The 25,832-nt window shown below is 39.5% G+C and overlaps 1 long non-coding RNA gene across 1 annotated transcript in view; it reads left to right on the plus strand.

Annotated features, from left to right (window-relative positions):
• LOC123616604 (uncharacterized) overlaps positions 1-25,832 on the plus strand; it is a 90,181-nt gene that overhangs the window by 15,966 nt on the left and 48,383 nt on the right. The window contains exon 3 of the long non-coding RNA XR_012503900.1: positions 17,610-17,859. This is a non-coding gene — a long non-coding RNA (uncharacterized LOC123616604). The remainder of the gene's footprint in view (positions 1-17,609; positions 17,860-25,832) is intronic.

Consider the following 25,832-nt stretch of genomic DNA (forward strand, 5'->3'; position numbering starts at 1 on the left):
CAGATGCGGCATAAAAAATTTATATTGTAGCCAATAATAATTGTCCTTTCGTCAAGTCGTTCTGTACTTTCCCCCTCCAATGGGTATATATTTAGCACCCACTGAGCTTGAGATAAAGCTCACAGAGCAGACTGAGGCCAGAACATGGATGATTCTTATTTTCTTCAGCAATAAATGGATGTTGTCAAGAAAACCAGAGATGATCAGGTCTTGGGAAGACATATCGGGGAGTGGTGTATGAGATAACTGGCAAATACCGTTGCTGGGGAAGAGGAGAGGAGGGTAGGGTTGAGGGGATTGCCTTGTGTGAACTACTGCTTTTTCTTTTTAATTAAAAAGAGTGAATGCTAAAGAAAAAAAAAAAGTTGAATGTATGTTGGTCATTTACTGAGGAAAGGAGATAGTTAAAGATGACAGTAAAGACTTTTTTAAAAATTGGAGTATAGTCAGTTTACAACCTTGTATCAATTTCTGGCCTACAGCATAATGTTTCAGTTGTACATATACATACATTTATTTGTGTGTGTGTGTGTTTTTGTGGTTCTAGAACTTTATTTATAGGTAATCAGCAGTTAGTTCTCATTCATGTTAGTGGTCTATAGAGTTTTGAAAGTGCTGACAGGTACACGGGTAACCAATGTATAGCGCTTGTTTGGTGAATCTTCATCCTCATTGCGTCTTCTGGACCACTGCGCACAGATGCGGTATGGGACGTTCCTTATTCCTTTGGCTCAGACAGCTTTGTTGAGCCTGGTGTCAGCGCGCCCATCTGGAGTTCCCATCTCCTTCATGGCAAATTTCCAGATTCCTCTGAGTGCAAGCGAAGGAAGCAGAGGTGCTCCAGAGCGCCCAGAGCTGCCAGGGGCAAAGGAAAATGAGGAAAGACTAAAGAATACTACGCGTAACAATTCGAAGGGTTATTGGTGATTTTTTTTGAGACAGAAATTTCATAAAATAACTAATCTTAGGCACTGAAAAATCCTACAGAGATGTTCTAACTCCCCTTTTCTCTCCAGTTTTAAATATGAAAAAACTGAGACCCAAGAATTAGAAGAATTTACCCAGTTTCTAGATGCACTACCTACTACTCTGCAATTGTTTTGGTTTGGGCTTGTGTCTTGCATTTTTCTATCACTATTATTATTTTCCATAAGGGATCTTCTAAGATGCTTTCCTAATCACTTTAATTTAGGGAATATCAAAGTCTAATGGGCTAAATTCTGGTAAGCCAAGCTGGCACTGGGGGACAAGGAGAGGGTTACTGACAGCACTGGCTTTTCCAAGGGCCAGCTACATCTTTTAAAAGGAAATTCAGAATTTCTGCCGGTGTCTCCTTTCATCCAGAGGAAGGCTCTCCTGTACATCTTTTTGGAATAAGGTTCTATGTCTTAGGGTAGGTGACCTGGAGGGCAAGAAATGGGGTGCGGGCTAAATCACTTCCAGGAGTGCTATCTTTTCTGCTCTTGTCTAGCAGAATTGAGCAGTCATTAGGCGGTGAGGAGCGGAGGCAGTGTGGAGTGACTATTTATAAAACAAGTTTGGCAGAGAATGACAAGAGGTTGCTAGGAGAGGGAAATAATGACATTTAGGAAAAAAAGAAAAAAAGAAGAAGGGGTCAAAACGTGGTCTTTACTGGGCATTCCTGATTCTAGTCCAGTCCTCCCCTGGGCGGTCTTTCTCACTCATTTCCTTATTTGTTGTTTCCTTCCTTCACATTCTGTTTGAAAATTCACATTTCTTAGAAGTCTCTCCTAAAAATAATCATCACATCGTATACTACTATCTAGCCCATACACGATTTTCCATCTGTAAGTATTAATTTTTGTATACCTTTGTAAATGTTGTATATTTTTGCTAAGTTTTAAAACATTTGATCTTTCAAAACCACTGGTCCCTGTTGTTTATCTAATTTACTATACACATTAGATATACATTACCATATGTAAAATAAACAAGGACCTACAGTATAGCCCAGGAAAGTATATTCAATTTCTTGTAATGGGCTGTAATGCAAAAGAATCTGAAAAAAAATATATATGTATGTATGTATATGTATAACTGAATCACTTTGCTGTACACCTGAAACTAACATTGTTAATCAATTACACTTCAGTAAAAAATAAGAATTGAAAAAAAAAAACCCAACATTTGGTCTTTCAAAGATTAGTGTGACTTATGTATTTAACCCTAATGCTTCTTACTATACACAAACACCACACACACAGATGCTAAAATACTGTTCTTGTTGTTTGCCATCCTACTGAAGTCATCTTTGAGCCTTTCATCCATTTGGAATATTACGAAGCACCCTGTGTGATGGAGTGATGGATACAAGGTGAGACAGATAAGACTCTGGTCCTGGCAGCTTGGGTGGCTTCGTGGCCAAGACAGCTGCTTATCGACCCAGCAATGGTTGCTTCTCTTTCTTCTTGCTGATTTAACCTTGCGTTTGTGGAGGTATCAGTCAGGCAGCAACGGGCTCAGGGAAGTTACGCCTGCCCCTTGATGCAAGAAGTGAACCGTAACTGATGAAGTGAGTCACACTAACCTCATCCTTCTCTGCTGGTGGGAAGAGGGCGGGCTTAGTTCTAGTTATGGCGATGAGTACCCTTGGTGGGGAGGTACTTTCTTCTTCTTCTCTGTGTTTTGCTGGGTACACCGGTGGGAGGAAATACTGATGGGAACTCTAATAGCCGTCTTGTGACTTAGCCAAGAGCACCTCTGAGACTCTAATCCAGAATGCTGAGCCACTAAGCTGCTTGGAACCTCTACTCTAGACTTTTTGTTAACCATGAATCATACCTTTGTGGATTCAGCCTCCATCAGTCAGGTTTTTTGCTGTTGATACTTGTATCTGGAAGTATCCTAACAGAAGCTCTGAAAAACACTGTGCCTATGAGGGCAGGCTGGCTAGGTGGGAGAAAGGCAAATTCTAAAGCTGAGCCAATTGAGGGAGTTTGTGCGTTAAGGAAAGTGTGAAATAGTGCAGCTGGAGGAAGAATGATTATTGAGGGATGGGAGCAAAGAGACACAGAGAATGCCCCCCAGATTGACCCACCATCTGGATTGGAAGATCACAAGAAATACTTATTAAACGTTGAATAAGGGACAATGCTGATGGTCGCATTTAGCATCTGTGTTAAGGGTAAGGAAAGTCAGAGGCCAGGAGGATCAAGAGCTGATAAAAAGCACTTTAAGGAATGTTCTTACAGGGACACTAAGCTCATCGTCTGGGCCCCACTCTCCTGATGTCAGCCAAGCCCAATTGCCTCCCAAAGGCCCTTGCTCCAAATACCATCACATGGGGGGAGGCGAGGGGTAGGGCTTCAATATACAAAATTTGGGGCACACAAACTTTCAGTCTATAAACACTCTTTATGTTTTAATTTTCTCATCTGTAAAAACAGGAAGCTAATAGTAAATAGCTCACAAGGGCGTTGTAAGGATTAGTGAGTTAACAAGTGTTAAGCATTCGGCCAAGTAGCAAGCAGGCAGCAAATGACAGCTGCTATTAGTATTATTATTATTTTAACCTTTGGTGTTGCCTTTTCAGTATTTGGCCTCTTCTGACCTCTCCAGTGCTACACGACCGTGGCTAACACAGGTGGTAGCCATCGGCAGATCAGTGAGCTGGGAGTCTGGGATCTGGTTCAAATGCTAACACTAGTCTTCTGAATGCTTTGGACGTCTTATTCAACGTTATCTTCTTGGTCGTATCCTTATACACATTTTGACGCAATTGTGTACACTGGCCAGGAATAGTGATGCAGGAAAAACGGATGTGTGCTGTGAGGGGAGCTGTGTCCCAGGCTTCGGCTGAGCCCCTGGGACGTGCCCCGCCAAGTGTGGGTCCTTGGCTTCGTGCAGGAAAGAATTCAAGAGAGAGCCACAGCTGAGTAAAGGCAGATTTATTTAGAGATACATCAAAAGGCAAGAGAAAGGCCACAAGGTGTGGGGGTTGGGTGCTCAGATTAGAGTGAAAGTAGGTACACAGTCCATAGACAGAGTGCGGGCCGTCTCTGAAGGGGGAGCGAGGGAGAGGGTGGCCATGAGGCGCCCATACTGCCAGTTTTTATGGGCTCAGTGGCTTCATATGCTAATAAGTGGAAGGCCCAGTCTAAGTAGCCTGGGGAAGGGGCTGGGATTCCCAGGAGGTTGGCCATGTCCCACTCTTTGACCTTTTGCGGCTAGCCTCAGGACTGCCATGGCGCCTGTGGGCATGTTATTTACTATGCTAATATATTACAATGAGCGTATAATGAAGCTCAAGGAAGTCAAACCTCCCATCATCTTGAGCCTCAAGGCCTCCTGGGGGTTGAATCTTTCGCCATTCTGGTGTTAATTGCTGTGTTAATCCTTGAATGGCTGTGCCCTGCCCCTTCCTGTCTCCATAGTGTGTCCCTAATACAGGGACATATGTATTAAGTGGGGTAAGTGCTACCTAAAGGGCTCAGTGTTTATGACTGTTATGTGCCAGTAACTGAGAATTGAGAACTGCCCCAAAGTAGAATAAAATGAAACTTCAATTTACTTTAACTTAAATCCAAACCAACAACAATAAAATTATTGAGTATTTATTTTATGTTAAACAAGCTGAAAGGCAGAAACATAAAGATGTAAAATTGAGGACTCATATGCAAAGAAGCAACAGTCTGGGGAAGGGTATAAAAAAAAGAAGCAACGGTCTGAAAAAAGAGAAACATACAGTCCAATAATTATGATGAAGGCTTGTAGGCATAGGGACAAGAAAAACACTTCAAGGTACAGTGACACCATGGAAAACAGGGATCAGACTGACCATCTGGACAGGCCAGTGAAGGCTCCTTGGGGCTGGTGACATCTGGGCTCAGAACCAGACAGTTAGGCATCACATGAAAGGAATTCCAGAGAGTTTTGTTTATGGGGTTAATGGTGAGATGCCAGCTAAGAAAGCAGAAATAAGAGAAGTAAATTGCTGTGTTAAATTTTAGTGACAGGTCAACACATAATGGATTAGTGCAGAGATTCAATTTAATATATCTGGGATGGCTTCTGAGCCTGGATTTTGAAAAATCTCCCCAGGTGACATGCATACTCCCTGTGCTAAAATAATCCGAGGTACCCACTTCTTAGGATGCTCCTGCTCAGGGTTACCAAGCCAGTGTCCTCCAGAAGACTGCCCCTTAGGGTGCTAATAGCAGGGTAAGGTAGTTCTGTGTTCGCATAATTTTGGAAAATGCTAATTCACTTAATCTAATCTCTTTACACAAGAGACTTAAAGCAACTTATGAATCTTGAGGGGAGGATGTAGTGTGTAGCAGTTTTGTGCAGATTTTTAAAAATTTTGTCTTTCTAAGCATTTCATTGTGTGTCTATATGTTGTAAAGGAGGGGAAAAAACCTTTCCTCTGCATCTCTGGGTTTGTCGGCTGATCTAACAATTAAATTTGACATGAGGTAGATTAACAGGAAAAAATCAAATTTAATTGTGTACATATGAGGGTTCCCTAAGACTAGGAGTTCCAAGGACGATTTAGGCAGTTGAAACTCATATGCCATCTGAGGGAAGGAGAAGGGGGTAGGCACTCATGTCTTCAAAGGGAAGGAAGGCAATTTACAGGAAAATGAAAAAGAGAAAATGTTTGGTAGACAAATGTTTGCTCGGCCTTGCGGAGACAATGGGACACAGAGAACTTTGGTCAAACAGGCCTTGCTAAGTTTCCCCAGCCTAACACACCCAGTTCAAATTAGTCTCTAGTTATCTGTGGTGACAGTTTTTTCTTTCTCTTGAAACATAATTTATCTAATTTTTTTTAGGCAGTTAAGGGAAGGAGGTAAAAGCTCTTTATAAGCCTTTGCTTTTTGAAAACAATCAACCCCAAAATCGCTATCAAGCACAAGAGACACATTTTGGGGTGGCAAATTTTGTTCCCCTCCAGTGTCTTTGTGTAGGTTTGTGTATATCTATGTCTTTATGTGTGTGCATGCATGCCTGCCTCTCTGAATTTGTCTCTCCATTTATTGAGTGGTGTGTTTGTGTGTGTGTGTGTGTGTGTGCACGTGCGTGCATGCTTGCATGTACATGGGTGTGTCTGGATGTTGTAGGGGAAGAAAAATATTTTTCCCTGCACCCTCCTAGGTTCAAGGATTTGCAGCCCTTGAATTAAAGTGGTAAAGGCAGATGAACAAGAGAAAAATCAATTTTAATGACTGACATTTGCACAGGAGTTTGCAAAATAAAATGTGGCTCCAGGAAGCAGCTGGATGATTTAAGCTTATCTACAATCTAAGACTGGAAACAAAAAGGGTTTTGTGCTTCTGAGTGGGGAAGGCACGATGGGAAGGTGAGAGGAGGAGATGTTTGGTAAATAAGGGTTGCCTTGTTATGCAGGTGAGTCTCCCAGGTGATGAGTTGTCTCCAGACATGGCTTTCTTCCTGGCAAAGAGACATCTTTACAAGTGTAAATTTCCTCTATAAATATAAATATCCTTTAAAAAAAATTTCTTTTTGGTTTTTTTTGGGGGGAGAGGTCATTAGTTTTATTTTTATTTATTCATTTTTTAATGGAATTACTGGGGATTGAACCCAGGACCTTGTACATGCTAGGCAGACACTCTACCACTGAGCTATACCCTCCCCCTAAAAGTCTTTTGTAAAAGAGAAAATTTATGCTCTATTTTTAGTCAGTTAGGGGGAGGTAAAGAGCTTTTCTTGCACCTGCTGGCTCTCAGTGACCTTTAGCTCAAAGCAGTCACTATTTCAAAGAGACATTTTGGAGTGGCATATCCTGGTATCTTTCAATGAGTTTCTGTTTATCCTTGGATGGTGTCTGAACGTATAGATGGAGAGGGCCAAACTGGGAATAAAGTTGTAGAAAAAGGAAAGCAGGTATCACCATGAATATGAGAAGTTTCAAAAGAGTATTGTAAAAAGTGAGATCATGCTGAGTAAAACTGAATTAGGTGTTGAGTATGTTTTGGTTTCAAATGCATAATGAATTAGAGATAATTCACACATTTCATGGATTACTGTCTGGAATAATATTTTTATTTCTAAAACTAAACTCTGTTTAAGTATAATAAAGTAATTGGGTCAAAAATAGTTCAATTAACTTCTCTGAATATATATTCAACAAATATTTATTGAATGTCTACTGTTTCTTAGGCATAGTTAGATTTGGATGTATTGTAATAAACAAGAAGAATTTCTTACTGTCATGAAGCTCACTTTTTTAGGGGGGTGAAAGATACAGTAACCCAATAATTATATAAACAAATAAAATGTGTTAGATAATAAATACAGATTGTTATTTTAAGTTGCTAAATTTTGGAATCATTTGTTAGGCAGCATTGGATAGCTATTACATATCTGGATGTCTAGGAGTGGAGTGCTGTCATAACAAAACTTAAAGAAAGGTGGGAATGGCTCTGAGCTCAGGCAGTGGGCAGAAGCTGGAAGAATTCTGAGGAGAGTGTAAGTGACAGCCTGAGGTGTCTTGAAGAGACTGTTAGTGAAGGACTGCTGGCCTTGCAGGAGGCTGCCAGGGAGGGCTTAAAGGAAACTGGGGGAAACGTTTTTGAAACTAGGTAAAAAGGGATCCCTGTGTAGTGGCAGAAAGTATAGCAACATTGTCTCCAGAGGTAATGTAGAAAGTAGGAAATATACCTAATGAACTGGGTCATCTAGGTAAGGAGATTTACAGGCGAAGTGTTGAAGGTGCTTCCTTATAAAAGCTAGGGAGGTAGGGAGAGAGTGAAAGAGAGAGAGAATGAGTGACCTGCTGTGATCCACAGATCTTGGTAGGGGACTGGGCCAAAAGGCATAACCTTGGCCCTGGCGCTCCTGGGTTTCGAGGGAGAGATAACTGGGGAGACTTCATGCTTAACAGGTGCTTCTTTGTTTGTCTACGAGTGGAAGAGAGGTGTGGTGGTAAGTCTGCCATCATTTGGTAAATAGAACCTGACACTCATCAATCCCTTGGAAGCTTCAGGAATATCAAGGCAAAGATCTGTAAACATGAAGTGTGTGTGTGTGCAAAATAAAGGCCATTTCTCAGTGATCTAATAAATTTAAGTTTGTGGTTTTCCAGGTTTTAATACAAGTTTTTGGGTTTATGTAAATTTGAAACAGACAAATGAGTCTATCCTCAGCCCACACTGACAGAATGGATTTTGCTAGATGTAGTAGTGCTCTGCTTATAAATAAGCTAACTTTTGTAATATTTGTGATATTGAATTTCATTGTGTTCTTTGTGTTTGGGAAATACAGCTGCAGAATGAACTATGTTGTGTAGAGCTTTATATATGCACCATTTATAGTGGCCAAGTTCAGATCATGGTCGTTAGCTCAAATATATTACTTTCTGCTTATTATGCATGATGAAGACATTGAAACTATTCTTTTCCCCACCTGCTGGGGCACTGAAGTCACCTTGACAGTTTATAACAGTCCCCCTTCATGTTAACTGGGGTTCCAATTTAATGTGCTTTTGGGATCACAGATTATCACAAGAGGTGTTAGGGAACAAAACACCAATCTAAGCATGATAGCTTTTCCCTTTCTGTAGCCTGTTGCTTCTGGTATTGAAAAGAGATTTTCTCAGGACTTTTTCTCCGTACTCTATATTCTATGCTCTAAGCCTAAGTTATGTTTATCACGATACACACAGGAAATTGTAAAATAACAGCCATAGACTAGATTGTTGTAACTCCCTTAACAAAGCAGAGAGTCTTTATTTCTAAGCCGTAAGTAAGTTGAATGCCTCCACTTTTTCCTCGAGCTCACATGAAAAGGCTGAATCAACAAGCAAGTCCCTGACCCCATTGTGACAATGAGTGTGTGAGGGTCCTGCCAGCTCAGTTCTGCCTATGAGCGCTGTCTCTCTAACTGCCTTTTGTGGGAGGTTATGGGTTGAAAGTTGTTCACACGAAGGTTAATACATGAAAAAACTTCCTGAATTGAAGAATTCACATGAGCAGGAGATTAATATGCAGCTTGATTTTTACTCAGGTCATTGGTGTCTTGGAAATCAATGTGGAAATTATGCAAGAAGAAATTAGTCCTCAGCAGGGACTTTGTGAAAAGGTTGTGCCATATCGAACGGCATAGGTAACAGATGCTGCATAAATTTAAGATGAAATTGAGGCTTGGATCTCACTGGGGAATGGAAATACCTGGATGACAGAATGATAAGTGAATGCATTAAGGATTTTAAATACTTCATTTTAAACCAAGGGCAGTAAGCGAGATAATCATGTCTTCTCAACTGCTATTGGCTGCCGTTGATAACATTATTTCCTAATAATGATTTTACATGGAAGATAAGTGTGTTTTCCATCAGTATCCATTCTGATATATGAGCATCAAATCAAAATGGAAAAAGTAATACATAAATTAAATGGCAAAACACCTCTATCCCTGCCAATAGCTGGGATCTCTAGTCAAAGTTGCAGTTCTCTCGTATGTCCTACTTAATTTAGAATTTTGATGAAGTACTCTAGTCTCATAGTTCCTATTGCTAAAATTAATGTTTGTTATGTTATGGAAATCTGCATATACTCTTAAATATAAATAGTTCCCTCTAAATTTCATATGTTGGGGTCCTAACTCCAGTACCTCAGAATGTGACTATTTTTAAAGATGGGGTCTTTAAAGTAGTAGAACGAGGTCATTAAGGTAGACTCTTATCCAACATGTTGATGTCCTTATAAGAAGAGTTTAGGACACAGACATGCACAGAGGAAAGATGTGAAGATACAGGGAGAAGACAGCCATCTGCAAGCCAAGGAGACAGGCATTAGAAGAAACAACCCTGCGAACACCTTGATTTTGAACTTCTAGCCTCCAGAACTGTGTGGAAGTAAATTTCTATTTCTTTAAGCCACACAGTTTGTGGTTCTGGCTATGGCAGCCATGCCAAACTAATACAAGGTCTCAAATGGCTGTTTTGAGAAAGAATGGGAGAGTCTAGAAAAACTGATATTTACTGCTTCTGGAGAAATATCCCTTTTCCTTTTTGTAGGGGTTGAGCATGAGGGATAGCTGAGAGCAGAGTTCTCCACTTTTAGTGGACAATGTCATGATCTATGACCCATCATTCTCCTTATTCAGGAGATGATTGGGCAAAAATAAGATAAGAAATATCAACATGTTCTGAAACCAAAGAATGTCCCTGATACATTTCATTACAAGTATAAAGAAAAAAAAATTACAGAGCAATAGTATAGGATGATTCCATTTATATGTAAGTCTAAATTCCTTCTAATGCCTACGTCCACATACTGAAAAAAATACCCCCAATTAAGCATGGTGGGTGAGGGTGATGTGAAAGGGGAAGGTCTTATCTGTTGAATAAAGTCAAACATGTACTTCTGAAGTTAAAATTGTCTTGAAAATAAAATGCTTGGATTTTTCTTGTTTTAACCTGGTCTTTGGGGAATTTAAAGCATTAATTAAAAAATGGCTTATTAAAATAAGAAATTCATGGTAAGACTTGGCAGACACTTTTACAGTAGTAGAGATGTTATGAAAGTTTGTCTGAAGGGGATGATATAGCTCAGTGCTTAGCATGTATAATGTCCTGAGTTCAATCCCCAGTATCTCCATTAAAAAAGTAAAATAAAAGCTTGTTGAATGTCTTGCTTCTGTCTGATGTTATTCTTTCTAATATGTGTTTCAGCACTGGGAAGAAATCCAGTGGCAAACCAAGCTCACATTGTATCTTCTTTAACTGAGTACTTACTACGAGTTAAATACCATTGCAGGCACTGTTACACAGTGATGAATAAGACAGACAGGGCCCCCGTTGTGGCTTCTATTCTGGTGGTGTTGGTAGGGAGATACAGAGTATTCAGTCAATACATGAACATGATTTATCATGATAATGATGCACAGAATCCCTGTGTAGGAATCACCTAAAGCAAATGGCATTTTCTAGACAGGCACTAGCAGGATGTGGGACGTATGGTGGTTTCCAAAGTGATATTAGGCAAATTGTTTCCCCTCTAACTCAGTCTTGTTCTGGGAATGGTTCATTTTCCATTCAATTTAATCTTAAGAGGAACTATTATTGGGACCTTTAATTCTTTAATTTGCAGCCTGGCCGTGCAAACTGGTTAGAACCTATGTTAAATGACAGTAGACAAACCACAGAGTACTTAATTGTCAATTGATATGTTTTATTTTATCGTTAATAATCATAACCAGGAGAGATTTTTTAAAAAAGTGTGTTCATGTCTAATGGAAAGCGATGGACAGCTGAGTCTTGTAATCTTTGGGTTGGCGTAATTTCTATTTTTATGTGTTAATTGTGGAATCATCCTCACCTAATCTCACTCACCTATTTATTAATCCATTCATTTACTCTTCCAAGCCACAAGTATTTTTTTCATTTAATGCAGAAGTAAAAATTAAAATTTCATTAATTTTCAATCCTAAGAGCAAACTTTTAATATTCCATGTGATGAAATGGGAAGTAGACATGAAGCACTGTGCTGATTGCTGAAGTGTGACGTTAGCTTGAAGAAAAGCACTTGAGTTGCAGGCTGACAAGCAACATTTCCCTGAAACCCAGAACTAGGATTGTTTTGACTTGGGTGTTAACACCATTTTCTTGAAAACAGACAATGTGAGACCTGTCAGTTCAAGAAAAGTAATTGGTGCTATTTGCCAACCTACAGATATTCACTGAATTCCTGAACCTGCTCGCAGTTTAGAGTTAAGACAGTGAATTTCTAACAAGGCAAAAAAGTCAAAGAAGATTTCTGAGATACATTCTTATTGTAATGGAGTTCCTAAACCAAAGGAATGGGTGTGTAAGAACGCAGTTTGGACATCCCCTGAGTAAGTAGAGAAGACTGGATCAGTCCTCAAGAAATTTATGCAGAGGAGTCTTCTCTGGTAAGGCGGGGAACTGACCTGCTCTTGTTTTTTGTACAATGCTGTGATCTAGTGTCTTCCCTTTATTCAGCAATTATTTACTGAGTGATTTCCGAAGACAAGGAACCATATTAGTCCTGAAAGGAATGCAAAACTGAATGAAGTTCTGTCCCTTTCCTCAAGTAGTTTATGTCCTAATAAGGAAGCCGTTACATTCACACCGGTGGTGTCTGGAAGGGGGCATGTAGCAACCTCTAGGTCCAGGAATTTCGTGGGAAAAAGTTATAACCATTAAATTATTGAAAGTATTGTGGGGGTGCTTGAAGGCCAGACCGAGGACTTTACATTTTACTGGATGGGTGGTGGGAATCCATCAGAGGTTTTTGAACAGGGTTAATGGAATCAAAGAGGCATTGGACAGCACTAAATTACTCTTCAGACCACACTGATGTGCATGTTCATTTGTTGTTGTCGGTCTTTCCTGTCTAAAATGTGACTTCTAGGAGTAGGGACTTTGTGAGCTTTATTGGTGTCATTGCCAGCGTTCAAAACAACGCCTGGGATCTAGTCAGTTCTCAAGTATTTGTTAACTAGTGAATGAATTAATCCAGAGGGCCTCACACTTTCTCGGTTCATGGTAAAGAAAAAGAAAAAGAAAAAAGTAATAGTTCCAGTCAGTTTTCAAACAGTGCCTGTTTTTGGTTTTTGTATCACAGTAACCATAGAAAACTCAACTTCACAAAGATATGATGTCAATGAAAGGAATGTAATGCGAACTAACGGTGAAACTGAACTACTTTGGGTTAATCGTTAACGCAGTATCCAACACAGATGTCAAGACATGTTTCTCTTGAAAACTTAACATGGCCTGCAGTAGCCCTGCGGTGTGTTGGTGCAAAATTTCAGATTAAAAAAAATGACATTGAGTCCCTATTTCCTCACTGTTCTTCTATAGGACATATTTCTATGATCCTACCAAATTTAATATTTTTAGCCAGGTTTTACTTTTTCCAGGGCTTCAAGCCATTGGAAGGTCACAAAGGTGAAACTGATTTGCGTAATAAGAGTGACAAAATAATTGCTCAATTGACCCGTTTACCCTGATAACCATTCCAATATAACTAGATCAACATTTTAAATGTGATCTATGATAAAAATGTATGTGGAACATATTCCTATGAGATGTTCCCCCCCAAAAGAAATCAGTATTCAAATAAAGCTTGTGAAATCTGCAAATCGCTATACTTATCCTCAATAAAAGTGTAGCTGTGATTGTAACTCCTGCCATTGATTTAGTAACTTTTGGAGAAAAGGCTACAGCAACATTAAATATACACATCAGCTGGAAGTCAAATCCTCGATTCCAAAGACATTACATGGTGAACAGTACAAGTTAAAAATGCTCTGAGAAGCCTCACCTTAAAAAAAAAAAAAAAGCTTGTTTATTTTCATTTTATCCTGGATTACCCAAAATTACTTGACCACCAATGTATTTCTTTATGTGTCACCTATTCATATATTGTGACTCCAGTGATCAAGAAATCCTACCTTATCATTTGGCTGTTTAAAAATGGACCTCAAATATTTGATTCAAAGATAATCAAAAGATGTTTTTAAGAAAACCTTGACTTTTTTTTCCCTGATCAGATTTCCCACTAGGTGGTAGTGTTACAACATCAAAATCCTTCACAATAATGGTCTAGCAGCTCCAATTCAATTCAGCAAGCATTTAGTGAGTGCCTGCTGTATATAAGATATTGTCTAATAATATATAGGCTAGCATTTGCAGCAACATGGATGGACCTAGAGATCGTCATTCTAAGTCAAGTAAGCCAGAAAGAGAAAGAAAATACCATATCACTCATATGTGGAATCTAAAAAAAAAAAAAAAAAAACAAAAAAAAACCCAGAAAAAAAATAAAGGACACTATGAATTTATCACGAAACAGAAATAGACTTGCAGACATAGTAAAAAATCTTATGGTTACCAGGGAAAGGGGGTGGGAAGGGATAAATTTGGGAATTTGAGATTTGCAAATGTTTGCCACTATATATAAAAATAGATTTTAAAAGTTTCTTCTGCATAGCACAGGGAACTATATTCAATATCTTGTAATAACTTTTAATGAAAAAGAATATGAAAACGAATATATGTATGTCTATGCATGACTGGGACATTGTGCTGCACACCAGAAATGGACACATTATAACTGACCATACTTCAATTAAAAAAAAAAACCATATATATATATAAAGGCTAGTAACTTTTCTGAAACAAGGATCCAGGCTTTTTCACTCTCAGGTCAATGCTCTTTCCGTTACACACAGCATATGTACTTAGGAAAGCAATTGCCTTGTTTTCTTACCCAAGAGTCTTTGAAGAAGCTATATACTTATAAACTTGTAAAAGAAAATTTTCTAAGGAGTTCATATGAGAAGGCAAATCTCTTTATGAGAATGCAAGACAGGCAGCAAAATTCCTGAAACCTATGAGAATTTTTCATGAGTTCCTAGGCCCCAGGAAGGTGAGAGAGATAATTTATTCTAGAAACAGTTCAGCTCAGGAAAACTTACTTAAAGCAGTTCTAACACATAGGATGAAAACATAGACTCAAGGTCATAGTATGACCTATGGCCTGGATAACTGTCTTATGATTTTGCAACTGCTTGACAGACTGGTGTAATGTTACAATAAGAAATGACCTTAAGGATTATCTTGTTTGAGGCAGCCTTTCCTTGAGGTTAAGGAAAAACAAATTATTTGTCAGGATCACAGGAAGATCTCTATCACACAATCTAATCAGATCTTTAGATTTTTTAGACCTTATTCTGGCTTTCATCATTTCCAGGACCTTAGATACATATCTTTCAAATTCATGGCTGGTACCTTCTGAGTCTCCCTGCCTATCCAGAGCTCCCTGTATTATAAGCAGAAATCTATCTGCTTCACAAGACTCCAAGTTCTTCCATCATAGAATGGGACCATCTCAGCATCCCCAGAACCTGGCAGGGTGCCTCGCACACCGTCAGCAATCTCATAGGTATGAATACATCTCTTCTGACCCAGCCCCTCATCACCGTGTAGTCAGATAGCTATGCCAGTGGACTGGAGGCAAGGAGGGTAATTTGGTAAAATCTTCAAAGCCCTCCTTCATTTTTGGTAACATCTACTTTTAACAGTACATTTTTTTGGAAATTGCATTGCTACTTTTCTTGCCTATTGTATCTGGTTTCTGTATTATATTTACATATAGTTTATGTTATATGGCAAAGTCCTTCCCTACCTTAATATTTATATACATTTTACTATATCTTTTCCTAGCAGCAGTTATTTTTCATTTTGATATTTAAATCTTCAATCGTTCTAGAATTTATTTATTTATTGAAAAAAAATTTTGGGGCAGGGAGGTAATTAGGTTTATTCATTTATTTATTTTTAGAGGAGGTACTGGGGATTGAACCTAGGACCTCATGCCTGCTCAGCATGTGCTCTACCACTTGAGCTATACCCTCCCCCTAGGATTTATTTTTGTATAAAGTCAGAGAGTTTTTGATACCACTTACTGACTTACCTATACTTTCCCCACTGATTTAAGGTGTCACATTTGTCATGATTTTTATATATAATACAATCCATAATTGTATATAAAATATAATAATATAAAAGTAAAAAGATAGATGTATATACAACATGTACTAAATATATAAAACATATTTATGTATATTATATAACATATATAATCTATTTCTATAATTTTATTACATTTTATGGATTTGTCTATTTCCCTGACTTTTTATTGTAGAAAGGACAGAATATATTACTTTCTTCTTTGCAACAAATAGTAAGCACATCTAATAACTATTGTTAATATTTAACATGGAGGTGATGAGCTAAGTGAATGATATACTCAGTCCCAATATTATATCAATTGATGGATGTATGAGGATCTGGATTTTATTGCTGTCAAAGCTGAGGATTATGGGAGACAACCAGGAACTATGGCAACAGAATCCCTGAGCTGAGTAGGGATTTGCACATTTTTCACATCTACTAACAGATATCTCAGGTAGGTCTTGCTTATGTTTGAGAAACACATTCATTGAGAATTATCTAAATAATACATTATCTCCTTTCTTAGAGATGTAACCATTAAATATTTAAGTACAGTTGGGAGAAAGTTCAGAATAATCCTGAAGAACAAGGTAACAATTTTCTCATTCTCAAGGTTTTGAAACAGAAAAAAAAAATAAAAAAGATGAAGGATGGAAACTAGTATATTGTGTGAGGTTCTTATGAGGATTAAATGAGATACCAAAAATTTATCCAGTCCTAATTAGATGACTAATGCTATTCTCTGCCCTAAAAGTAGTTCTGTGAGATCCTTGTGGGCAGTAAGAATTCAGAAAAGGAAAAACTGCTCAGATATGGGGCTGATAAGCTTTCATCACATTTGATGAAATAACAACTGGATGGATCCAGCATGAATATTAGATTTACATTTTTTTGAAATATGGAATGTTCTTTTTTCTCTGGAATATATGTCTAATGCAACACACTTCACAGGAAAAGTTCATAGGCTTGGCTTTGACCGAATAGGTGAAGTAACATTTTAATTTTTTTTTTTTTTTTTTGAGGAGAAAGTTCTCATACACCTTTGTTAATTAAGTTCTGTAGATTAAGTCAAAGCGAAGTTCTTTAACTTGGAGATATACTGGTGGGTTCTAGCAGGTCCCTTGTTAATGAGATAATTATTAATGGGTTAAGCCAGGATGCATTTGATCTGAGTTTTTGAGGAGGAACTCTCAATGGTCTTACCCCTGTAGGTCTGAAGCCCCTAAGTTAGAAAGCATTTTACTGGGTCAGACAGTTTTAGTACCAAGTTGAGAGTTTTGTGCTTCCCTGGTTTTGCAATTCAAAAACCACACCTTGGCCAGGGTCAGGGAAGTCACATCATAAGCATGGGACACGGAACTAACCCTGTGGATTATTTTTTTTTGGAAACCCAAGAATAGAACACTTAGGTAGTAAGAAATTAAAAACTTTGTGTGCTAGGCTGATGGCATTAATGACCCCCTCCAGCCACACTCTTCCATGTAGCTTTGCAGAGCCTTCCCACTCTGACTCTGAGCTGAGCCATGTTCCTTGCTTTGGCCAGTGGGTAGTTGTGGGGTGACCAGCTGCCCTGGTTCGCCTGGAGCTGAGGGGGCTTCCTGGGTTAGGGACAGGCCAGGCAAACCAGAATGAGTTGGTCACCCTAAGATTTGGCAAAATGACCAAGCAGAGGCTGGAAGGGAGCTGTCAACTGAAAAAAAAAAAAAAAAAAAGTACAACCTAAAAGTTGTGAATTATGTTTTATTTGGAGGACTTTCTGGGGACTTCAAGCCTGGGTGGCGGCCTCTCAGATAGCTCTGAGGGACTGCTCCGAAGAGGTAAGGGAGGAGCCAGGATATATAGGCGTTTTTGCAACAAAAACCAAGTAGTTGGGACATCAAAAAATTACTGTTAATTAAAGAAAACCAGACACCTCAAGTTAATGGATTTAACATTTTTCTGTGTATGGGAAGATGCAAGAGTCTGGGCTCATTGAATCATTCCTTTGCCATGCACCTTAGCCATGTAGGGCCAGTATCCCGTTTTGTCTCCATCCTGAGTTCCCTCCGGCTCACCACCTGGAGGGCGGTAGTGGCTTATGGCTTGAAGGCTGAAGCATCCTTTGTTTGCTGATATGACAGGAAACGTGTTTCATTCACAGAGCCTTCATTTGCCACTCTTGCCTCATTTTGAGAAGGATGCTCAAGTTAGCCTGCTGGATGAGGAGAGACACCGGAAGCAGAGCTGCGTTCTCCCAGCTGAGGCTTCCATTGACGGCTGATCCTTGGCAGCCCACGCATCCAGGCACGAGCTCAGCCCTGCAGCTCCCATCCAGCCAGACCTGCTCAAATCCACACTCTGAGCTAAATACGTCCGTTGTTGAATGCCGCTGTGGTTGCTGTAGAGCGTAGGTAAGTGGCACATCTAATCCGACTTATCCAACATATACTACATTGTTTAGATTTACTGCCAAATTAGGGGAAGAAGAACAGAACAACCCTTAATCTGTAAAACCTGACATATGTGTTTTCTCTTGCATTTTTTAAATTGAAGTATAATCAGTTTACAGTGTTGTATCAATTTCTGATGTACAGCATAACGTTTCAGTCACATATGTACATAGATATATTTGTTTTCATATTCTTTTTCATTATAGGTGACTACAAGATATTGAATATAGTGACTCATATGTTTTTGTGTTTAAATTTTTTTAATAATTTAGATATCATGATTGTCATATCCTCAGATGACTGAATTGATGATTTTCTCAAGATACGGTTGGAGGGTCAGAGATGTAACTGAGCAGAGTTCAGTGCACAGAGATGTGGTGGGCATTTCCCAGTGCAATCTGTGCTGCCTGTTTCATGGTGGTTGGTGGTTCTGAGTGAATGGCTCCCTGTTGTTCTGGATAAAGAATCCTGGTTCTTCTGCTTCTTTACCTTCTCATCTGCGTCTCTTCATGATTTGAAGACGTCTTTCAGTTTTCCAGAAATTTGTCCATTTCAGTTTTTACCAGGGCATCTGTTTGAAGTGTCCATTATCATTTATTTTCTCATGAAAAACAGAACTTTGTAGTTGAAAGGATCTACACAAATAATTATTCCCTCACTTTTCTGAGGGAAAAATTGAGATTTGCAAAAGTTAAAATTACTTCGCCCCAGACCACTCAGCAAATTAATTGCAGGAGTCAGATTGGAGCTTGCGGACACTGACTGTTAGTCTAAATGTGTTTTAATCACCTCAAGAACATTTCCTCAGGGACAGTGAGGCATTTTCCCCCTCTGCCCTCCTATCACGGAGCCCTCCGGCCTAGTCTTCCCTGCCCTCAGGAGAAAAGTTTGGTGTTGCCAAGCTGAGTCAGGTAAATCTATTTGATATGCGAATATAGATACAAAATGAAAAAGAAAAACCAATTCTTTTATTTTCTCTAATGCAAAAAGGAGGGGAAACCGACCCCCTACCCTTCTTTTCTTCCAGTGCATTTTAAAGTAAAATCTGCTAATTGTCCCTTTGGAATATATACACATAAATCTTTTAAAATCCTACATAAGGAGGGGGGAGGGTATAACTCAGTGGTAGCTTACCACGTGTGAGGTCATAGTTTCAATCTCCATAAATTTAAATAAATAAATCTAATTACCTCCCCCTGAAAAATAAGAAAACAAACAGGAAAAAAAAAAAAAAAGAAAAAATCCTAAATAAGACTCTTGCTTACATCACAACTCAGGACTATCTTTCTCAAGGACCGGGGAGCCATCTCTTTGAAATGTAAGGAAACGTTAAGGAAAATAGTGTCCCTACCTTCCAGCTTCTGTGGGACGGTAGGTGCCTAGTTTCTGCGGGTGTCTCACTTCAAAACTATCTCCTGCCATCAAGAGATGAGAAGTTTGTTTCTTCTGTGGATACAGCCAACTGTCTAACACAGGTGACCGCCTCATTACCAAGTGGATGTGGGATGGACTACACGTGACGAATGGTGCTCTCAGTTCTCTTACCTGAGAGCTAGTTATTATTCAGCTTGAGAACATAAATGCGATGTACTAGATATGCCTGGCTATATGAAAGGCTGAGACGTTCTTCTGTCTTTGCAGTCTCTTACAACAGTGCCTGTGATATGCGTAACACTCTGGCTTAATGCTTATTTAATAATAAAACTGTTTTCTTTCCCTTCTACCTTTGTGGAGAGGTTATTTGAAGTGGGAGGAGAATTTTTTAAAATTACATTTGCATAGCACGCGGTAAATAGTAGTGAGGCCGAGGAAGGGGATAGAAACAAAAGTTACCTGGGCTAGGAGGAAGTTTTAGGTGGCTTTGAGGAGAGAAATAGGGTCAAAAGGCACTAGAATGAGAGGATGAATGGGAGAGGAAGAGGAAACTTTTTAACAAATACTATTAGTCACTCCATGTTTCCATTTCCTTTCCCAGTGTTCAAGAAGTAGAATTAAAGGATTTGGGTTTAAAAATTCAAATGGCTTTTGATTACGTTATTGAACTCAGGCTCAGCCACTTGCCACTCAAACCAATATTTGAGAGGCAAGTGTCAGTAGAAAGGAAAGATGCTTTAATCAGAAAAGCTGGCAATCTGGGGGCAAGGTGGACTCATGTCCCGAGACCAACTCCGAAGATTTTGCTCAGCCATGACAGTTTTTAAAGGGAGAAGAGGGGGAAGAACCTCAGCGAATCATGCAGGCAGGAGGTTGGATTATGCATCACTCTCCTTTGCGTGCAGACGGGCTGACGGTCTCTTTAGATACTATCTTGCCGGCATGATCAGTCTGCAGGGTCACTAAGGGGGCTTTAGGGGTAGAGGGCTAGTCGTTCTTTAACTACTTAATTCTTCATTCTTACTTCTTTTAACCTAGGAAAAGAATCAACAGGTTAGGGAAGGTGCAGTGTGCATTCAGGAGAGCACAAGTCAGGGGTTAGGTTAACTGCCTAGGGATCGCATTCCTGTAATCAGGTTCTTTTAAGGCTAGAAGGGAACAGAAATGGGCAAGCGGGCAAGGGGCAAAGAGCTGCTTTCAACTACATGGACCAGGATTATTGACTACATTGGGTTAAAAATGGACATTTCTTTGGTATTTTCTTCTTTTGACCACAATGTCATTCTGGTCCTAAACAAAACAAGCCACAGCTTTATAAGCAATATAAATGAAATGAAGATTTATGGTCCTGAAATCTTATCTGCCTTCAGTTGCAGTCAGGCAGCACACATAGCTCAATCTATTTAGCATGTCCTAACTGGAGTTATCTTTGAAAAACACTTGACCAAACATATCAATAGAAAAATGGGAAAAGGATATGAATTGCCAATTAAAAGTTCCTATTGTGAGTACATGTATAAAAATTGTTGAGACACACTAGTAATTAAGGAAATGCAATTTAAGATATCATGATACACTGTTTTTCACTTGGTCAAGATACAAAGTGATAATTTTCAATTTAGATAAAGGTGTGCGAAAACGGTAATTCTCCAAATTTAAATTGCTGTAACTTTTTCAGTAACATGTACATTAAAACATGTCTATTTCCTTTGATCCACAATTTTTTTTCTAGAATTGTATCCAATAGAAATAATCTGACAGTATTCCCACATCATTGCTTTAACATCAAAATTTAAAAATGTTATAATAGCCAAGCAATAGACTTGATAAATTATGGGGTATCCATATAAAGTGTGAAATAAAATTTGTATTTTATGGTCAGATAAGAAAAATTTTAACATAAAAAGTTTTCTCAGCCCTTTGACCTCCTCTCTCCCCTCTACTGTGCATTGTGTGTCTGTGTTATGCATCGGCCAAACCTCCCCATTTAGCAGAAGTACCCTACTCAGTCATAAGGAGCAATATTCTCCCAGCACCAACCAGACAACTCCTTAAAGAAACGTTCCTTCTTGATCTTGTAAGGGACCACGATGGCCCATGGTCCACTGCTTCCTTTGTATGCTTACATCTAGATTGTGTAAACTGTCAATAATACATCATTTAATATACTGCCCTCTGTCTCAAAAAAACTTCTATACATGTGCTTTGAATTCTAATGGGCAGAACAGTTCTCAGAGCTTTCTGAGGGGCTGTTCCCGGGTTATAATCCTCACTTTGGCTGGAATAAAAATTTCCATTTCTTTCTTAGATCAGCTGATTAAGTTTTCATCAATGAAAGAAATACTATTTAGCCATTAATATGACTTTTATGCTAATTGACTTCTAAAAATAGTCTTAATATCATGTCAAATCAAAGACAGTAGCTTTCATAATGGCATACATTGTATAATTTCATTTTATTTAAGAGCATCTGGAAGATGTATATCAAAATGTTACATTAATTTCTATATCTGTGAACTTTTTTGTTACTTTTTTTTTGGTAAAAGTTCTGTTGGGGTAAAATTCACATACCTGTGTTAAGTTAATATATCTTTTGCTAGATTCATTCAGAGGTATTATAGAAATATTATTATTATTATTGTTATTATTATTATTATTATTTACTATTACTGATGGAACTTTTTAAAAAACTACATTTTCTAAATTTAATGTAGAAAGTGCTGTTGTATATACATTTATAAAAAAAAAACTATTTTCATTTGTCAGGAGGAATTAATTTTCCTCTACCCTTCTAAGTTCTTCTGGCTGGTCTGAGAATTCAATTGACATGAGACAGACTAACAGGCAAAAATCAAGCAAATTATTTAATAACATTCTAAGGGAGCAGAACTTGCCACCCCAAAATATGTCTCTTTGGCATATTGATTATTTTAAGTTGGTTATTTTCTAAGAAACAGCAGACATGGGAGAAATTCTGAAAACCAAGTAGAAGTTACCTTTTTGTAAGGAACATTTACACTTATAAGGGAACTCTGTACTTGTAGGGGTGTTTTTCTCTCTGTACTAGGAAGAGGAGGATGACCAAAGCTCTAGAAACTCTTATCAACAGAAAAGGCAGTGACTTAAATCTGCAGAACAGCCTCACTCCTGTTTACTGTGATTATCTTGGTACTCTGACTCCACCCACCCTCAGCACCCTCTTTTGTCTTCCACCAAGGATGAAGGATGGGCTTCCTCCATCACTTGGGTGAGTTACTCAGTTTTCCTGGGTCTCTCCCTCGTGCACATGTTATAAAACCTTTGTTTGAGTTTTTCCTGTTAATCTGTCTCATGCCAGTTTCATTCTCATGCCAGCCAGCAGAACCTAGGAGGGCAGAGGAAAATTTCCTCCCCAACCACATGCACACATGGGAGAGATTGAGGAGAACTGAGTAGCTCCCCCAAATGGTGGAAGCCCTCACCTCAAAGACCATTTTCAGCTGAAGATAAAAGAGGATGTTGGGGGTAGTGGTTTGGGACTTCAAAGGGGAGGAAAGCATTTCACATGGAGACGGAAAAGCAAATGATGGGTAAACAAAGTATTTGCTGGGCCATGTGGAGACAATGGGTCACAGAGTGAACACTGGTCTTCAAGCCCTGCCAAGTTTCCCCCACCAGCCCATGTCCTTTGCAGACATCTTTGGTGATAGGTCTGTTCTGGGAACAGGCCCTTTATCTAAATTCTTTAGGCAGTTAAAGGGGAGGTAAAAAGTGACTTCTTGAGTCTCTGATTTCTTAAAAATAATCAGCCTAAATTAATCCTCCTGTCAAAGACACATTTTGGGGTGGCAAATTTTGCTCCCTTACACATTTAAAACATTTTAGTATTGTTTGAATAAAGAATTCATAAAAATTTTAAAAAAGACCTCAAAATAATTGCTTCTCAGTATTCTCACCAATTTTTAGCACTGTAGGGAGCATAAAAGGAAAGAACCACCATGCAGATGTACTAAATACAAATAAGGGATTTATATTATTGATGCGGGAAAGCGGATGTGGGGCGTGAGGACGGCTGAGCCCCAGGTCTGGGCTGAGCCCCTGGCACGTGACCCGCCAAGTGTGGGTCCTTCGCTTCACGCAGGAAAGAATTCGCCATTGAGTTAAGGTAGATTTATTTAGAGAGATACACACTGCATAGAGTGTAAGGCAAGAGAAAGGCAAGGAAAGAGGTGTGGGGTTTGGGTGCTCAGGTTAAAGTAAAAGTAGGCACACACTGCATAGACAGAGTGTGGGCCGTCCCCAAAGGGGAGGGAGCGGAAAAGGGCCACTAGGCGTGGTGGTGTCACTTATTATGGGCTCAGTAGCTTCACAGGCCTACAGGGGAGATCCATCCAGTGGCCCTGGGGAAGGGGCTGGGATCCCCAGGGACTGGGCCACCGCCCATTCTTTGGCCTTTTGCGGTCAGCCTCGGGGCTGTCATGGCGCCTGCGGGCGTGTTATTTGATCACACTGTTACAATGAGCACATAATGAAGCTCAAGGTCTCCTAGAAGTCAAGCCGCTTAATCCTCAAGGCCCACTAGGAGGTGACTCTTCCACTGTTTTGGTGTTAAGTTGCTGTCATTCCTTGAGTGGCTGTGGCCCGCCCCCTTCCCTCCTGTCACATTATATTAGTCCTCTGTTCTAAAGCTTCTGGTGCCTCATACCTTTGGGATGACTTCGTCAGCTTTAAAACCCATCAGTAATCTGGTTCTAACCCTAACACATTGATTTATTGTTTGGTTATTTGGCTAAATCTGTTCACAAACACGTATTTTCCAAGTACTTTTCTATTTTCTCTTCTGCTCTTCCGTGATCTTTGCTGTAATTTAAACATGCTCTGTGTATCGCTGCCTCCCTGCTTATGAAGTTTTTCCTAACTTGTAGTTCATTTATTCAATACCTACTATCCATTAAGGCAACTTATAACCCAATTCTTTTTTCTTCAAATATTCTAACTCATTTTTCTTTTATTTTAAATAATTCAGTTTCTTCCTTTTTTACTCTAGAAGTCTATACTTTGCAACATTTCAACTCTGGGGTTAGGCTTGACTCAGAGTATTGCCAGAGCTGCTCCAAGTCTTTGTTCAAAGCCCACCAGCCCACACTTTTAAGCAGGAGTGTCCTTGCTCACAGCCCTCCAACACCTACCTTTAGCAGGAGTGTCCTCTCTCCAGACTTGCCAGTGCCCACCTTTAGCAGGAGTTAACATAAATCTTTAAGTTAAAGGATCCAGAGATAAGAAAGGAAGCTACAAACAAGCGAAAAAACCCAGATGGAACCGGCTGGGACTAAGATGGCAACAAATCTGACCTCTAACAGATCCTAAGTCTCATTATACATTGATTTTCCTATATTAGCATATTAAGTGACACACCTACCAGCAGCCAGGGTCAGACTTTAAGGATCAAAAAAGGATAAAAAGGGGTGGCATCCTACTCCCTTGGGAAAAGTGTTACTGGGAGGAGGGGGGAAAAAGGTACTTCATTTCTTTGTTACCAGAAGAAAATGAATTTTTAATGAGAGACAGAAAACATGATATAAACAGAAGATTGTATTAGTAAAGAAGAAAGGTAATAAAATACAACACACCCCTGAGAACTGGGGGGTGGGCCAACCCAAGAGAGGAAAGATGGCGCCCCTCCTTTGTCTCTCCTGCTCTTATAGCCTGGCTTGGGGGGGGGTTCTTGATTGACTGATTGATGGCTTATGTTCTTTGAGTGCTCAGGCTGATTGACGCATGGGTCATGTTCCCTGTGCTCAGACACGCCCATCTCTTTTACACATGTTTCTACCCATGATGCACACAGAGAACCTATGGGAGGGGCTCGAACTGTAATGTTAATTACATTATGAGCACTGGGTCAGGTTAAGCTGGTCCTTCTCTCTGCTGTGCAGCCAGTGTTTGATCCTAGCTGGCCCTCATTTAGAGAAAGTAAAAAAATTTGGAGCCCCTTATCCTGAGCACAGGCGTATGTTATTTTCTGGGTTGCTCCCTCCTCCTTCCTCTCCCCTTACCCACGTCTTCTTTCCATCTAACAACAAAAGCACTGGCCCTTCCCTGTAGACTAATGCATATGCCTCCCCACCCCATCATTGGCCTCACTCCTCCTGCCTTTGTCTTTACCCTTTAAAAGTAAATCCCTTTAGCCAGATGGGGGAGAAGTTGTTCTGTGAGCTTAATTCCCCCTTCTCCATTCTTTGGTCACTGAATAAGGTTTGTACTGTGTTGATCTCAGCTTCGGTTTTGTCATTTGCCTCCTGGAACCGAAACAGGGGGAAAGAACCCTCACCTGCGGGGGCAGAGAGCCTTGGCTGGACTGAGGCCCAAGCAGGATCCATATGACTCAACTGGGTAACAAGATAGTGACACCTTCATCCATTTGAGGATGGGGTTATTCACTGGATCTTGCTGCCTATACAGTAAAACCCCTTTCTGTCTTGTTCTACAAGTATTTCTTGATATGTGCTTTACTGAGAAAATTAACAATTGAATTTAAGATGTAACAGAATGGTGAATTACAATCCTAAGGTAAAAGCATT

The sequence above is a fragment of the Camelus bactrianus genome, chromosome 34 (assembly GCF_048773025.1).
Source record: "Camelus bactrianus isolate YW-2024 breed Bactrian camel chromosome 34, ASM4877302v1, whole genome shotgun sequence".
NCBI lineage: Eukaryota > Metazoa > Chordata > Mammalia > Artiodactyla > Camelidae > Camelus > Camelus bactrianus.